The sequence below is a fragment of the Pangasianodon hypophthalmus genome, chromosome 15 (assembly GCF_027358585.1).
Source record: "Pangasianodon hypophthalmus isolate fPanHyp1 chromosome 15, fPanHyp1.pri, whole genome shotgun sequence".
NCBI lineage: Eukaryota > Metazoa > Chordata > Actinopteri > Siluriformes > Pangasiidae > Pangasianodon > Pangasianodon hypophthalmus.
Window position 1 is genome coordinate 1524026 of NC_069724.1, and position 19278 is coordinate 1543303.

Sequence of the window (19278 nt, forward strand, 5' to 3'; positions counted from 1 at the left end):
AGTATGCAAAAATTGGGCTAGTGTAAAAATACTCCAGCTGCCAAGATCTTGTTTTATAGCAAATAATTGGAATAAAGTATTTTCTGTAAACAAAGCCAAAGTCTAAGTACAGACAGTGTGTCTATGATGTATGGAACCATTTCTGTTGTAAGATGTATTGTGCTGATTGGGAGAAGTAAACGGGGATTATATAGTGGATAATGTCTTTACATCAGAAATGCGTGTGCACTATGGTGAATTTGTTTCCCACACAAAGGCTGAGAAAAGGAGGGAAAATGTGTTTGAATGTGTCTGGAAATTTTGCTTTGAGATTTGTAAAGTATATTTTGAAGCTCTAAATAAAAATGTAATTATGTAAGAGTACAAGTATTTCATTTAAGTAACACTCAAGTAGAATAAATATGCCAAAATATTGCTTAAGTACAATAATAAAGGGTAATTACTCAAGTAATTTCCACCCATGTTAGTAGTAATTACACATACGCTAGAGATGCAGTGGATGGAGATAAGATTAAAAAGTGCTGGAGTATTCCTTTAAGAACAGTGCTGGAAGTGTTGTAGGGTGATACACTGAACAGCTGGTTGTGCCTTGTCATCTGCATCTGAACTTTTGCTTATTTGAAAACCCATGAGGTGTCCAGCTGGTGAAGAAGAGCACGTGGCAGGGAGTAATTCGAATAGAAAATGTTTTACATACCAGTCTATCAAACACACATCGGAACACAGAGTACGATGTACGACGTGGTTCCCTTGAGTGGCTTACTATTAATGACGTACAGAATTTCAGTGATGTTAAATACTGTAAGGCATGTTGTTCTTGGCAGGTTTCTGTGTACAGCTTCGTGAATACAACTTTATAACTGATATGAAAGTGTGTGTGGGAGGAAATATGAAACACACACACACACTTGCCATAGATACACACAGTGCACAGTTCTATGGCAAAGTATGAATGTGTACTGAGGGGTTTTATTCCACTTTCTTTTTCACTTCCAGTTTCTTATATAAAGAGATGCTGAACATATTCATACAATCTGAGGACATGCTGTCCAGAATGACCCTCCTCGTCCTTCAGAGATAAACAGACATTAATATAAGGTTCTGTTTTGGCATCCACATCAGATTATTAGCTGTAAATGGATTATTCTGGACTTTTGTGGAACCGAGTGCAACAGCAGTGCTAATATATACATACATATATGTGGTTTTTGTTTCTGTGTAATAATAAATGTACATCTTATTATCTTATGAGCTGATCTTTTGATGTATGATTGTATGTTTTGTGCAGCTCAAAGACATGCCTCTGACTCTTTTCTTTACTACTTACCTGTGATGGGAAGTGCCTTGAGTCTAACTGCCTTTTCACATTATTTCCTGGGGTGAGAGTCCCCAGGAGCCACACATTCCACACAATTTTTGCAGTGTGGCAGGGAGCATTATCCTGCTGAAAGAGGCCACTGCCATTAGAGAATACCATTGCAGGTATTGAAGGGGTGTATTTGGTCAGCAACAATGTTTAGGTAGGTGGTGCATGTCAAAGTAACATCCACATGAATGCCAGGACCCAAGGTTTCCCAGCAGAATGTTGCCCAGAGCATCAGTGTTCTGCCAGGTTCACCAGATGTCCTTCCTTGGACCACTTTTGGTAGGTACTAACCACTGCATACCGGGAGCACCCCACAAGACCTGCTATTTTGGAGATGCTCTGACCCAGTCGTCTAGCCATCACAATTTGGCCCTTGTCAAAGTCACTCAGATCCTTACACTTGCCCATTTTTCCTGCATCCAACACATCAACTTTGACAACTGACTGTTCACTTGCTGCATAATATATCCCATCCCTTATCAGGTGCCATTGTAATGAGATAATCAATCCTATTCACTTCTCCCTTCAGTGGTTTTAATGTTATGGCTGATCGGTGTTTATGTAATAACAGAATTCAAAACCGTTAACATAGACATCTTTGCAGCTGCACAGTGCAAACAGCGATGCCAACAACCACCAGGTTTTTCTAGCTAGAAACCTAAAAGAACACCGCTAATCATGCACACACAGTGGTTAGTAGCAAGACTGACATTATCACACCCAGATCGTGGTGGCTCTCTGTGCACATGAAATGTTTCCTGTCGCTGGTTAAACAGTGCAGACTGTGAAGTGAAACTTCCAGAATGTGTTGCTTAGACTGAGCTTGTGGCTTTGTGTATGTGACCAAACTAACAGTATGTGAACAATGTGTACTCTGCCCTTTGTAGGTACAAACCACATGCTTTCTATAATAAGGAAACAATCATATATTACTTCATGAGTTTCTTCTACATAAATGAGTCATCATTTAATGAAAACACACCCTTACCCACACCTACCTAGTACACCAACAACACTGGCTAATAATGAATATAGGAAAACCTGGCAGATTCAGTTAGCATGATCTCATTTGCATGAAAAAATTAATTATTAATAACTACAGCAGTTTTTGAGTGAAGGAATCTGATTCACTCCAAGACAGAGATAGCTTGCTGCTGTGATTCTGAAATAAAAAAAATAATAAAATAAATAAATCTTCCGATGTCCACAGTTTTGCTGACAATCAGGTCTAAAATATGTAATGTTGAAGGTAAAAAACTTTTAGAAAACATCATTTCCAAACAAAAAAAAACCTAGGTTTTTTTTTTTCTCAATCGAATGCGAGTCTGGCACAGAAACACTTTTTCCTTAATTTTTTTTTTTTAATTTTATGTAGAAAGTTAGTAAGGATTGCGATCAACAAAAGGTTTATGGTAATATACAGTAATGCTCAAGTGATTTGGAGGTGAGTTTACAGCTTATATTTTCCTAAAATATACAAAAAGAGCCTTAAACTGACTGTCTGTAAGGGTGGAAGCTAAACATGACAGGGTTGAACATGAACGTGTGGTGTTCATTACTAACTCGGGGTCGCGGTGGTTTAAAATAGGTTACCAGTTTATATTTTGGTAAAAAGAAACAATTAAATTTGTTCGGAAATATCACTAAGAGGTACAAACAAAATGATAACATAGCCTTCTGGTTTAGACCACACCCACTTCAGGTTTAAATCCAAATACATACACAGATAAGAATATTTGGATTACTAAACAAATACAGAGAGCAGCATTTTGTTACACACCAATTACTGAGCAAATACTATCTAAGCTGTTTGGTTTGGTTTGGTTTGACTTTGATTTGGTTTGGTTTTGTTTGATTTGGTTTGACTGGTTTGATTTTGTTTGGTAGGTCATACTACAGCCAATCAGAGAGTCAAATAGAAAAGCTGTAATAGTGAAAGCTCTGGTCATGAATCTAGGTAGTAATTTGGTTGGTTCTGTGATTATATTTTCAGTCTGCAGCTGACAACGTACAAAGCCGTAATTACTGAGGAAAAGCGTTTTAATTGTCAAGCTTATCAGTCAGTTGCCAGCAAGGGCCGTGATGATGGAAACTGAAAGTCATTTATGCATAATGTGTAACACTTTCAGCCAACAAATCAATCATTTGATTAACCACTAATCTGAGCAGATCCTCTCTAACTGCCTGTGACTTTCGTTGTCACAGCAAATGGCTGCTCTCAGCAGATAGTGGTTTAGCATCGGGGCTTCGGAGGAGTCGCGCACACTGACGTAGGGGTTTAAACGTTTATTATGAATTCAGTTGAATTCAGTGTTTCAGCTGATACACCTGACAGTTTCAGTGGCTTCACAGCTTCCAGTTCATAAGTAAAGCAGTGTGAATATGAATAATATGAGGATGAGTCAATTTTTTTTTGCATTGTTTTTGTAAATAGGTGTCACACAAGTGTAGCAGTAGAAGGAGATATTGAGAATAGGTGCTCAGTATCAATATTAATGTACCGTTTCTCTCATTTACGTATGTCACGCTTTTAAGGTTTGGTATTTAGGGCCTGCTCCTACTCACATTAGCAAATATTTACTTCCACTGGCATGGCTAAGCTCCTTTGGATTTTATCCATTATAAATCATTTTTGTGTGGTTAGTGAGAAAGGGTCTGGCACAAACATATTTTAATCTGTGTTTTACGGCACAGATTAATGACTACAGTTGAGAAACATTCTCATTATCTGAAAAAATATATCATATCAAAGACACAGTAGCTTGTCCATAGTTAATCTTCTTAAAGTTCTTATTCACAAATACGTACATTTATCTCTTTGACAGATATAAGCCGATGACCTGTCACTCACCTTTCTAGATGTTTAGCACCATTGAGTTATTATTACACCTAGTGGTCACAAATTGGAACTGCAACAAGGACTAATAGAGGCTCTTTATGAACATTTTCAGTGGAGGAGGAGAAGCAGACAGGACAGATAATGTCGGGGTTGCCAGGGTCGCATGTTTTTTCCCCAAATTGGACTAGATTTAAAATACTCATCAGCCACCAAGATCTTGTTTTATAGCAAATAATCAGAATTAAATCTAATAAATTTCTGCAAACAGTGTGTCTATGATGTAAAGAATAATTTCTATTGGAAGATGTAATGCAATGCAATGATTGGAAGAGGGGAAAGGGGGATTATAGAGTGGATAATGTCTGTACATTAGAAATGCATGCACCACAGTGACCTCATTTCAGGGTTCAGTAAATAGTAACTTAATTGTGATCAACTTGTAGTTCGTCCTGTTCTAATAAAATTGTGTATACTCACGAGCCAATACTGTTCAGAGAATTATACTGAGGTGATGTTTCCTATGCTGTAATAGCTTTTCTGACACACCTTTCCATTCTTTCATGTACTTAATGTTGGAAAAAAAAAAGACAGGCCAATTGAAAAGACATTCCTTACACATGGTACCTAGTCCTGATTTCTAGGCAATATCATCTGCACAGATGGCGCTGCCAGTTTGCTCTCAGCATTTCCATTAGGAGAACTCTAGAGGAAACAGCAAACATTGCGCAGACATTATACCCGAGTGCGACAGATGTGTCCTGCTTTCACGTAAGTGCTGTCTTATTGTTCCAGCTGGATGGGGACAATTCAGTTCAATCCATTCAGAGAGTGAATCGTTTCCAGTTGTCACTACACAATTCATGATGGATTTCATCTTTTAAATCCCGATGTTGAATTCTCAACTCTCTTTAGTCAGAAAGTGTTGATTCATTTTCTATAACAGTATCTCTGACAGTCGTTCAGATTGTAATTCAAATCATATAAGTTTTTATTAATGCGCTCTTTCTAATACATTATTGTTGCTCAATCTAAGACAGATTTTTTTAAAAGTTATTTGATAAAAATAATTGACGTGGTCAATTTTTTTTTTATATGCAGACGTTTATGTAACATTTATGGAAGGAGTCTCCAGTATCAACTTTTTACGTAAGGTCAGTAGGTTTTCTGCCATAAGCAACTCTTCACCACAGAGGAGTTTACGTATTGCGGAAACATGACTAGCATGACATGAGTTTTTTCTTAATAAGAGAGGAAAAAACTGAGGGAACGACAGTTTATAGCTGCTATAACGTAAGTGAGAACAGGAACTAACTTGTCTTGAGGACATTGCGTAACATTAAATGTAGCTATAAATGATTAAAAGTGGTTCATTAATGGATTAAGAAGTTGTTACTTGTTGGTAAGCTGCTGTCGTATAAGAGAAGTAAAACCCTTCGGCATGTGCTGTTATTGGAAAATAATCAACTTCAGCCTGAAAACATGCATTGGGCCACATCACACCACCGTGTCATTGATTTCTATGGAATTACAATGAATAAGCAGCCATAATTAGGTTTCGGTGTCACATATTAATACCTCACACTGTAATTCAGCAACATCACTTTCATAGAAACATCATGCTGCATTTGGGACAATAATATCCTGTTTGTGTGACTTAATATGTGAAAGGAAGAAACAAAGGAAGGAAGCAATCAGGAACTGCTGCAAAAGCAGAGCAGCCTTCCCAGGACTTCCAACCGAGTGCAAGGAAGCTGTAACAGGAGCATTGTTGCTCTTTCAAAGTCTCAGTATTAAATGATACAGATTTAAATAAGGGTCAAATCCCACAACTGGCAAATAATTCAGGGAGTTACAATAGGGATTGACCCTGACATATAGTTACCTCTGGAAACAGCTCATATGTGCAATAAGAAAGCATGCCTATAAAGGCCTTATACCAAGAGTGTACGTATATGGTTATGACAGTATAATTTAACATTTGATGTAGACGTGAAACATGTTTATTAGAGTGTTTATGTTAGCGGTGCTCAGAAAACAGATAGACAGTATAATCACAGGCTTATCTACACCATCAGACCAGAGAACAGGTGGAGAGCCACAAGATCCAGGAATCAGAAGGAACTAGGAAGTGTAATGAATAGAATACAGTGACGTGACACCCAGGAACTACACTCACTGACCACTTACCACCTGCTCATTCATGCAACTCTCCAATCCAATGCATTAACTCATCTATATACAGGTCAAGAGCTTGTTCACATCAAACATCAGAATGGGGAAGGTATGCGATCTCAGTGACTTTGACCATGGCATAGTTTTTGGCACACACGCAGCACGTGCTAGAGTTTACGCAGAATAGTGCAAAAAACAAACAAAAATAATATTCACCACTCTTTACAACCGTGGTGAGCTGAAAAGCTTCTCGACATGCCGAACCTTGAGGCGGATCTGCTACAACATCAGAAGACCACATCATGTTCCTCTACTGTCAGACAAGGCACAGGATCACCCAAACTGGACAGATGAAGATGAGAAAAAGACCATTTTGTGTAAACTTTAGAGACTGCTGAGTGTGAAAATCCCAGGAAATCAGCAGTTCATGAGCAGTTTGACCACCACCATCCGAACACACGCTGCGAAATGATAGTGACTTTTCTAGCGATGTCTAAAACAACAAATGTGCTTACCACACAGGCCCTCAGGTGATTGTGCACCTTTCCCAAGCTATTGACTTTTCTCTGTCGCCTGCTTGCGAATGGTCCAAATCAGCTTATCCTGAAGATATCATTCTCAACTGAATGTCAATAGCCAAATTAAAATTGGATTGGATTTTTTTAAGTTGTTAGTGCCTCATGTTTTTTTCTGCATTAGCTTTTTCCCTTTTTCAATCCTTACCAAATTCACCTCAAGCTTATTTCCTTGTATGTGGAATGCATAATAAAATAGAGTTAATGTCATGTCAAGAAATTTGAATGATTTTATAGGGTCTGATTATGCTCAGAGACAGAACAACGTTAATTATTTCCATCTCTATCAAGTCCGAATCTACTTCTTTGCATGTTAACTGATGGGCTTCATGTGTGATGGACCATGCCGTGGCTTATTAAAAACACAGGATCGGTGCTCGAGGCGATCCGATTGAAGCTCTCTGGACGCTTGTATTACAGACACGTGCTAAAATAAACGATTACCTGAACATTTCTCACTGGGCAGCATGGTCTGTAAAATGTGGTTTTAATTTTTAATAATTAAGTCCTTGTGGGAGAATTCATTTGAACAAGCAGACTAAAGCAGAACATGCAAATTGACCACTGGAAAATTTGAGATTATACTGAACATCGAGTCATAAAATGTAAGAGCCAGTTGTGTTCCTGTATGCAAATACACGCCACATGACACCAGAATGAGATACACACAGGGTTAGACATTTTACATTCCATTATTTGCAAAGTATGACTGTTGATCCAAGCAGTAAAGAAAATATTAACTATAATACTTATCTTAGAATTTCGAACATATTCCTCAGTAGGAGCAGATGGAGCCGTGGTTAGCAGATAAGAATGCTTTCTATTTAATAAATAGCTCTTTCCTGCACAGAACCCAGGACATTTTAACATATGCAGCTGCATGAAACAAAGCTCTTGAACGCAGTAGACTGAACCCTATGTTTAGCCTGTCAGAGAGAAAGTGACCAACACTTCTGGCAGAGCTTTTAATTGGATGTGGCATATTGTGCCTCGCCTGTTATAGTTTCAAAGATTGAAGACTGACCAACACTTCATTTCATCGTATTCCATTTTTGTTATCTTCAGAATAACATACATTTAGACATTTTGTGCTTCATGCATAGATTAGAGCATTTCTTTCGCTTTGCATAAATTTCACTCCAGCAGCAAGATTTGTGAAATTGCTTCACAGAACAGTTTACAAAGTTTTTTTTTTCTTTTTTAAATTACATAGAGCTCAGCTTTCCATTTCTTTCCACATTTTAACACAAAAAACCTTATCTTGTTTTTTTTAAGCCATGCTATTTGGTGTTGTATTTGCAAGGACAGTCTCTATTTTCCATCACGCCTCTGCGGCACATCAGTACCCTTTAAGGTTTTACAGGAAACGATCAACAAGGGGTTAAATATTTGGTCAGCATGTTCTGAAAGGAAAAAGGCCCTTTCAAATATCCGAACAGATATTTACTCTGCCATGGAAATTCAGCTTTGGAAGGCCAAGCACGCACACACACACACACACACACACACACAGCACTGTTGCACAGCAGGCCAAATATAACCCGGTTCACCCTCTGTGTTATCAGTGCACTCAGTCACACGCCTGATGTAGAAAAACCTGCAGCTGGATGACAGCATGATACTCTACAGTCATCCAGAGTGATCAGACTCAAGCGAAGGAGATTTGTGGTAACACAGCAGCCTTGGAATTGGAGGGATACAGATAGATGCAGGTGTAGAGCTTAGTATAGATCAGGGGTGTCAAATATATAGCATGTGGGCTGAGACTGGGTGATAAAGCTTCTAATCTGGCCAAATGAAATTAGAATCCCTGATCTAAATTAAAATCATCTTGAGGACGTTAATTGGATTAAAAATTTCTAAACAAGTAGAACTTGAAGCCAATGCCAACAAGTCTAGTGCTTCCTGTTACTAATTTGTTTGCCTCAGTGTACTTCAAACAGGAAGGATTATTGGCTGTTGAAGAAACACTATTTCAGATATTTGACCTTGCTGTGACCTTGACCCTGTTTGGATCAATTCCAAAATGTAATCATTTCATCTGCTGGGAAAGTGATAATTTCGTATAAATCCTACAAACATTCAAACACTCGTTCTTGAGATTTCATGCTCGGATGAACTCGGACAAACGCGTGGACAGACAACCTGAAAACCACCACTCGATGGTGGAGGTATAAAAAAAAAGAGGTCTGTTGTTCCACTAGGGGGGCGAAATAAAGCAACTACTGACAAAATATGCTAATGATGTGTAATACTTCATTAGCAAGCTAAAAATTTGACATACAACCCCAAATAAGTCCAGGTCCTGGTTGTAACACTACAAAATGTGGAAAATTTCAATGCAGGGTGAATATTTATGTAAAACACGGTGTGCTATAAATCATAATTTGGAAAATAATTTGTCTTCTTGCAGATTATGGCATGAAATTCACATGTTTTATACACAATACACTGTATGTTCAATCGATTTGTAATTTCAGAGTGTAGTTTTTGGGTAAATGCTGATAAATTACCACCTTTAAGAGGAAGTGTTGATGTGTTATTGGTCACTAATCTGATTTTATAGTCCGGCCCACTTGACAAGTGTAATGTGGCTCGTTACCTAAAGTGAGTCTGACATCCCTGTTCTAGACTTTTGGTATTAGCAACAGAAAAGTGTTTGTCCTATCATTGGGAGATCACAAATTTGAATCCCAACAATTTATTTTATATCCCTATTGTTTTTTACGATGATAAGCGAGGGTTTATGTGCCTTATTTTCCAAATGTGGCTGTTCATGCCTTGTTGTGAGCCATAAAAGAGCAATAAAGAGATCTCACAGTGCATTATGTCATGCGTTTTATTCATTATGCCATTTTTCTTTCGTGTTTTCATGATTCCATCTATAAAGCCATGGCAACAAACCCCAGAAGTGTGCTTGAGAGTTTGAAAAATTAATTGCCAGAGCCACCTTTTTTTAGTACTCTGACACCTCTGAGAATGTCAAATGTACAATTTTGAAATCTATTCAAATGGACCTTTCCTCTTTTTTCTCCTACACGGCAAAAAAAAAAAAAAAAACACCTTAGGCTGTAAAAATATCTTTAACATCGTCAAAAATATGGAGTATTTCCTATAATAAGATTACAATAAACTAAATACTTGATTATTTCTAGACATTTTTACCTATTTTTTTTCTAAGTTTAACCATTTATTTCTAGAAAGAAGCAAAATGATCTGCCAACAGAATGAGAAAATATAAAGCAGTGTCTAAAAACAAGATGAATAATATTTTTTTTAAAAAATAAATAAATAAAGTTCTGGCTTCCCACAGGTAGATAAAGACTTTAAGACCTCCTTCGAGCCCTTCAGAAATATCCTGGAGCTGTGTGAGAGGAAGACGTAGGATGATTAGTGACCCTGAACGCCTTCTCTGTGCACAGCGGGCTGTCGTTACAATCAGGACATGAAAGAGAGAGCTCAAAGAGAACAAGGGACTTGAAGAGGATGGAAACAGAAGCTAAAAGTAGATGACAATTCACCGTTCTGGTGCAAGAGAACTCCACCACCCACTGACTCTGCAAACCCAGTGATGATCCGTTGTAACAACACAGGAGGATGGTCTTCACCCTACCAGAAAGTGATCTGCCTACACAACAGGAAGTGTTGGAATAGATGTGGTCCTGTTAACAAATGGAAGATGATGTTTTAATGAAGGGAAAGGCTGAAAGAGGCAAAGAGGTCTCTGAAGCAACCACTGGTTCTAATTTTAGCACTCTCTACGTACTGGGAATGTTTTTGAACTTGTGATGTACGGACATTATCCGTTCCATAATCCTCCTTTCCCTCTCCTAATCTTTACAGTATATCTTACAAAAGAAGTGGTTCTGTACATCATAGATACACCGTCTGCACTTATACTTTGCCTTTGTTTGAGGAAATTTGTTAGATTTAATTCTGATTATTTGCTATAAAAAAGAATTTAGAGGCTGTGAAGTATTTTTAAGCTATCCCAATTTAACGTAAAAACCATGACCATGGCAATCCTGTCATTATCTGTCCTATCCACCTTCTGCACTGATAACGTTTATAAAGCGAGCATGGGACAGAGTGATTCCTGCTCCGATGGGCCTCTATTTATTATCGCTTGTTGCAGTTCCCATTTTGACCACTAGGTGCAATAATAACACTATGAAGCTAAATGGGGCAGTGAGCACGCTGCACCATGATCACGTGACATCTAGAAAGGTGACTATATCGGACTATATCTGTTTAAAGTATATGAAGTGTCAATATTTCTCTCACTGTGTCACCTTTTAGGTACGTTGTTTTCCAAATGCAGTCTATTGTGAGCCATGATGTAAAAGTGTTAGAGAAAGGAGACGACAAAAATGTGTAGAGTTCACTGCAGTGTAAAAATGGCTGTTTTCAGCCACTCTATCCTTATTATACAGCAATATAGTCACAAGAGAAAATACTAATGGGTTCTACTTGTAGTCTTGACACTTCTCATAAAGTAATTTTGCCACCATTACAAATAACAGTGCTCAAGAGAAAACTGTCTGCGGCTCGGAACGTGATAGATGCTTTGTTGACAACAGGGGACAAGAGAACTAATCTCAGAAAATAGATCTTTTTCAAGATGACTTCCATGGCACATGCATTCCCTTTGGTAAGTTATAGTACCAATAGGCTTCGTCCAAAAATGGTAGAAAAAAGCACTAGATTGTAAGATTCTCCGCAGCAGCAGAAGGATGAACTTTGAATAATAAAAGACGTGGAATGTTTTATATGGTGCATTTAAATATATTATAATGCAAATCATACCGTTTTATGCAACATGTTTTGTTTCTCTATTTTCTAAATTAAAACTGTTAACTGCTACAGAGAACCAATCTAAATATGACATATTTCTGCAATTTTAATGCATAGGGCTGTAGGACTCGAGTCTCGAGTCGTTTTCTGTATTGACTTTGACTTGCGTCAGTTTTGGAAGTTATTCTCATTAGGTATGGTCTTGGTCTCAACTGAGAGTTTGTGAAAAGTAATATTTGTGTTGTCTTTTCTTTTCACATACACAAAGTTTCAATCCACAACTGAAGACATCTAGTTAAAGTAAAGGCTTGACATCAAAAAGTAATTCGATCTTGGTCTTGATCTTGACTCATTCCCGCTTTTATTTGGACTCTGGACTTGATCAATGGCTACGTTTACATGCACATCAATATGCCGATATTAATCGGACTTTGGCAGTATTCTAAGTAGTACTGAGCCATGTAAATGCTGCAATCCTATTGCCCAATTCAGATTAAGACAATATTCTGATTCCCCAAATTCCGATTCCCACCCTGGAATATGCCTGTTTTAATCGGAAATTTGTTGCATGTAAACACCTTATTCAGAAAATCCACTGAAAGGAGACATATGCGCATGGTCAGTCCACAGACGCTTAGCTGTAGGCTAGGTATTTAGGAATGGCAACTCAGGCATACTTACAACAATCATGTATACAGGAATATTCCGACGCCTGTACGCATATAAACATCGTATTCGGAATATGGTTACAACCCGGATAGGGACCTTAAGCGGAATTTGATGTGCATGTAAACGTAGTCAGTGACTTGACTTGATCAACATTGGTTGTCTCGACTACAGCCCTACTAAAGGACCATAAATTGTTCTGTTAACCTGGGGGAAAAAACATACAATTTGCTTTTTGAATGGATGGAACTCTCACAAAGCAGGAAAAGACCGTAAAAAGATACATAAACTTTTCCTGGCTTTTTCCTGGCTGGAGTTTCCACTGTCCGAGAGCTAAGGAATGCTGCTCAAGTCGAGAGAAGATCTGGAAGAGCAAGAAAACTCTCTGCTTGAAGACTGGTCAGGAATGAAAAGCAAAACCCTTGGTATCTCTGGTATTTTGGTATCTTGGTATCTATCTGTTAACTGGTCTACCTGCCTGTTTATCTATCTATCTATCTATCTATCTATCTATCTATCTATCTGTCTGTCTATCTGTCTATCTATCTATCTATCTATCTATCTATCTATCAATCTATCTAGGTCATTCATACCAGTGGCTGTCAGACTTTACAACACCGCATTACAGTGATGTTCAAATGTGCAATACTTTATAAATTTTATATAATTTTATTTCTTTTATTATTCCTAAGGTGTATATATATTTATAGTTTTAGCTTTTCTTTCTTCCTTCCTTTTCTTTCTTCCTGCACTTTAACTGTCTGTGAGCTGCTGTGATCTATCTATCTATCTATCTATCTATCTATCTATCTATCGACCTTCCTAACTGTCTGTCTGTCTGTCAGTCTATCTATCTATCTATCTATCTATCTATCTATCTATCTATCTATCTATCTATCTATCTATCTATCGACCTTCCTAACTGTCTGTCTGTCTGTCAGTCTATCTATCTATCTATCTATCTATCTATCTATCGACCTTCCTAACTGTCTGTCTGTCTGTCAGTCTATCTATCTATCTATCTATCTATCTATCTATCTATCTATCGACCTTCCTATCTATCTATCTATCTATCTATCTATCTATCTATCTATCTATCAATCTACCGCACTGTCTGTCTATCTATCTATCTATCTATCTATCTATCTATCTATCTATCTATCGACCTTCCTATCTATCTATCTATCTATCTATCGACCTTCCTAACTGTCTATCTATCTATCAATCTACCGCACTGTCTGTCTATCTATCTATCTATCTATCTATCTATCGACCTTCCTATCTATCTATCTATCTATCTATCTATCAATCTACCGCACTGTCTGTCTATCTATCTATCTATCTATCTATCTATCTATCGACCTTCCTATCTATCTATCTATCTATCTATCTATATATCTATCTATCTATCTATCTATCGACCTTCCTATCTATCTATCTATCTATCTATCTATCTATCTATCTATCTATCGACCTTCCTAACTGTCTGTCTGTCTATCTATCTATCTATCTATCTATCGACCTTCCTATCTATCTATCTATCTATCTATCTATCGACCTTCCTATCTATCTATCTATCTATCTATCGACCTTCCTAACTGTCTGTCTGTCTATCTATCTATCTATCTATCTATCTATCTATCTATCTATCTATCGACCTTCCTAACTGTCTGTCTATCTGTCTATCTATCTACCGCACTGTCTGTCTGTCTGTCTGTAGCATGGTGTGGTGTGTTAGACAGAGACAGTAATTTCAGTCTGTGTTTCTCTCGCACTCAGCTGCGTGCTGCCACCGTGTGTTGACTCGACACACTGAGCGCTCCAGTGGCTCCATCACCACACGTTTCCACCCCAGTCTTCCTCAATAACAGCAATAAAATTCATAATGTGCCTTTTAGAATTCATTTACATATGATTACAAAAACTTTTTAATGTGAAAGTGTAAGCAGATTTTGCAGCTTGCCCTGAAGCAAACAATTTAGTATTTAACACACTTGACTCTGCTCATTAACGAGATAAATTAAGATGAACAGTTGAGTTAATTAGCCTTAATTTGAATGTGTTAAATATTAACATGTGAAGTGCAGGATGATGCCAGGACCAAAATTACGAAATGTTGCTCTCATTGATAGAGAAAGTCTTCTTACTTCTTTTCCCTTACGTTTCAGTTATATACAGTAGCATCATAGTAACACTTAGAGATAACATATATATATATACGTAGGAATGTCATTATGTCATTATGTCACTATGTCACTATGTTATGTCTGCTAAAATATCTTGTAAAATGTTTGTATCAATAATAATTGATAAAATCACTGTAGACCTTTATAAAACAATATATATATAAAATTACTGTATCAGGAATTTTTTCTGAAGATTTCTTTACTGTAATTTAATGTATTTTTGCTATTTTATAATGATAATCATTTATGGAATGACAATGAAATTGTAAATTATAATAATACTATAAGTAATTATATATAATTATGATATATATGTGATATCAGTAGTACAGGGTCACAGGTTCAATTCCAAGCTTCGTTTATTGTCTTTGTGGAATTCTGCTTCTCTCCACGTGTCCTCCAGATGCTTTGTTCCTCCAGGTACATAACAAATGATATCTCGGTGTAAATAAGTGTGTGTGTTGAAGTGTGTGTGGTGTCCAGGGTGTAATCCAGTCTTATATCCAGTGTTCCTGTGATGGGCTGCAGATCCACCGTGACCAAGATCAGGATAAAGAGGTTACTGAAGATGACCTTATGCTTTCGTGCTACATTAGTCTTGTAGTTCCTTTAAAAAAACAAACAAATTTGAACACCAAACTCTCTTGTCTGATGGGATAAATCTGAATAAGATTGGTGTGTACACAAATTTGGGCCACACATTGTCATCTGTATCATTGCACTGTGCTGATTTACACACTAGAGAGCACCACAAGCTGCTTTCAGGAGACATTTCAGGGGGGAAAAAGGAATAATCTGTCAAAGCAATACTGGCAGATTGGGAAATTGGTTAGAGTTCTACACTCTACAATAAAATAGTACAATAAAAAAGTAAATCTACTGATTTCTAGGTACACACAATAAAGTTTCGCCATATAGGTACGTATTGGACTCTTTAATGAATCTTTGATACCAACTACTTTGGTAATGATACCAAATCCATGGATATAAAGTAGAGTATAAAAGAAAATATATAGAGAGTAATAATAAAGAAGAGCAAAGCTGTTTGAAGGAAAGTGACCCTAAAAGGAAAGATTCCTGTTGTTGAATTAGTCACCCGGCCATTACGTACAGTACATGAACCTGAATCCAGTGGATTTGAGAAATAAATGTAGAGGTTGGGACAAAATACCGAGCAGTTAAGGTTTTGTGAGAAACAGTGTTGAGAAGAAAAGCATCACATCATGTTGAACCTTGAAGTAGATGAGCTACAGCAGCAGAAGATCACATCAGGTTCCTCTCCACTTAGCCAAGAACAGGAATCTGAGGCTATCATGGGCACAAACTCACCCAGGCTGTACAGAAAAACATCACCTGGTCTTTCTCCAAGTGAGGACTGATGTGGTCTTCTGCTATTGTAGCTTATCTGCCACAAGGTTCGATGTGTTGTGCGTTCTGAGATGCTTTTCTGCTCACCACGGTTGTACAGAGTGGTTATTCGAGTTACCGTAACCTTCCTGTCAGCTCGAACCAGTCTGGCCGTTCTCCTCTGACTCTCTCTCATCAACAAGGAGTGTGTATGAAGCACAAATAATGCATAATTCATTCTTGCAAGTCAACGAAGGATAATTTGAAATAATGAATGTATTACACAATAACAACAACAACAACAACAACAACAACAAAAGGGTAATATACAAGTAATCATGAGAAACACATCATCAGTCGCCTCAGCAGATCAGCACTAAATGAACACACATCTTGATAGACATATACACACACAATCACACTCAGAGGGAGACTATCAATTTACATTTAGTGGCCATTTTATTAGGTACAACTAACTTGTTTTAAGTCAGTAGCAATTTTATCTTTGTATACAGATACACTTTGTGTTCTTTACTTTCCACCTTCCACCTTTCCGCAGCCCAGCTTAAAACTTTTCACTTTTCTCTACACTTTCACTCTTATTCTCTGTTTTTTTTAATGGTATTTGTGTGTAATTTGGCTGTACAGTGTGTTTGGGTGTGAGAATGGCACTATATAAATTTAATTTCTTCTTCTTCCTCCTCTTCTTCTTCGTCTTCTTCTTCTTATTGTGTGTAGCTTATTACTGATTTAAGCCCATCACTATTCAATTCAATTCAATTCAATTTTATTTGTATAGCGCTTTTAACAATGGACATTGTCACAAAGCAGCTTTACAGAAATAAATGGATTCACAAAAATATATTGTAAATATTTAAATTTATCACTGTGAATTTATCCCTAATGAGCAAGCCAGTGGCGACGGTGGCAAGGAAAAACTCCCCGAGATGATATGAGGAAGAAACCTTGAGAGGAACCAGGCTCAAAAGGGAACCCATCCTCATCTGGGTGCAACGGATAGTGCAATTATAAATAAATCCCTTCTATTGTGTACTATATGGACAAATAGTGCAATTGTGCAACCAATAAATTCATCGCAGTATTTGCAAGAGGTCCGGCTGGTTAAAATCTATCCACTGTCCACTGATGGAGTCCTGAGTACGAAGCTGCTCGTGGCAACTGCAGCCCCAAAGCCACTACAGCAATCGCAGTCCCAAGCCATTACAGTACAGCTCCCCATATGTGATCCCCAAGCCATCTCCACAGCCCCCAGGTGGCACCATCCCCAGCAATCCAAACAGTTCTTCAGGCAGTCCATATGGGGCCACCCCCAGCAGCAGCGAGCGAACTCAACCGATGAGAACTCCAACCAGAAGTAGGGCATCAGGATGGGTCAGGCAGCGAGGAGGAGCAGAAGGGGTCAGGATCACTGGCATCATTGGCATCTCAGAAGTAGCATGTGTAGCTCGACAGAGAGTGAGGGAGAGAGAGAGATGGAGAGAAAGGAAGAGATTGTTAGGTGAGCTTTTGTCCTCTAATGGTTAAGCACGATGTACTTTGCATGCAGAGTGCAAGCAGGGACTCCGGCAAGACTAGCTATGACAGCATAACTGAAAGGGAGAGCCAGAAGCTAACACAGACATGAGGGCACCCTGGGACATAAGGCAGCCAGCCACTCCACCGTCGACAAACCTGAGTGAACGTGTGAGAGTGGGGGGGCGACAGCATCCAAACATCCCATTTCACCACAACACTCTATGCCTGTGAAACCCTCCAGACCTGCCCCTGTACCTAAGAAAACTATTCACAAAAGGCTTGACTAAACAAATATGTTTTCAGCCTAGACTTAAACACTGAGACTGTGTCTGAGCCCCGAACACTAAGTGGAAGGCTGTTCCATAACTGTGGGGCTTTGTATGAGAAAGCTCTACCCCCAGCTGTAGCCCGCATTATTCGAGGTACCAACAAATAGCCTGCATCTTTTGATCTGAGTAGACTATTCTCTATTAAATACATTTTCTCATCACTATTATTCTTTATTGTTATTGTTCATAAATCACACAGTTCTTGAACAGTATAAACAGCATGGAAAATAAATATTCTGTAAATATTTTATTTGTAATATTGACCTGATTGAAAATGAAAGAGAAAGAGTGGTCTCTGAGAGTAATGTTCCTACCTTGTTGATAAATATTTATATGTGCAGTTTTACAGAATATTGCTTATTTCTCCAGTCATTCTCCAGACGGGCGTACCTAATCAACTCACCACTGTATAGAACTCTCATGTTAATTAGAAAGAGAAGAAAAAAAACCCAACCCTCAAGATCAGCAGAAAGAAAGAAAGGCGAGAATACTCCACCTGGGGATGTAAGGTTGGACTGAATGTAATCGATAAAGTGGTTGCAGAAAGGCGCCTCTCTGACGGACGTGTGCAGCTCATAGTGCTGTCCAGATTCCCGAAGATGGCTAAGCTCCACAAAATACCATCACAGGGATTTCCATCAGACATGAAGTGATGCGATTAGACCATTTAATCTCTGTTACAAAGGGGAATACACCAGCTGCCAAATGGCCATGACCTAAAACGAACGGCTATAAAATATGAAAAAAAGAAACCAAAGATTACAAATTCATGAACAGGAAATGAGGGCCAAGTAATGGATACAACAAAAAAGACAAAAAGGAAGCTCTGCTATGGATATATGGCTGAAGTAATGTGAACTAATTAAGCTACAGAGAGACTGTAGGATAAATGGAGTTTTATCAGGGCAGCAGCGGTCATTTTGGGCTCCCTGACTTCATTATGTAAAGAATAAAACATGACAAGGTGTGCTGTTAGAGGAAGACGATCGGCGAGCTGTTACTAACGTGAAGTGCCTTATTTTCTTTGTCCTGAAGTGTTTTATTGCTCTTGTACCTCAGTGATTTACCAATGATTAAACTTATTAAAGAATGACACATCATGCTTTTTTGACATTTAGAGTCGGATTTAATGTTGCGGAACATCCGTGAGACGAGTTAGTTCCTGTTCTCGCTTACGTTACAGCAGCTGTAAACAGGCGTCCCCTCACCAGCCTCTTCTTCTCTTCTCTCTCTCTTCAAGTTAATAAAACAAAAAAATAAACAAAAACAAAAAAACTTGCTATGTTATCGAGAAACCGGAAAGCATAAACTCCTCTCTCCTATAGATATCCGAAATCTTACCGACTGATACAAAGCGCTGACACTGGAGACTCCTTCCGTAAATGTTCATTTAACATGCTCTGGTATAAGTCATAATTCCGAACAAGAATAAAATATAGTCAGAAAATAATTAAAGAGAGAAGTGTTA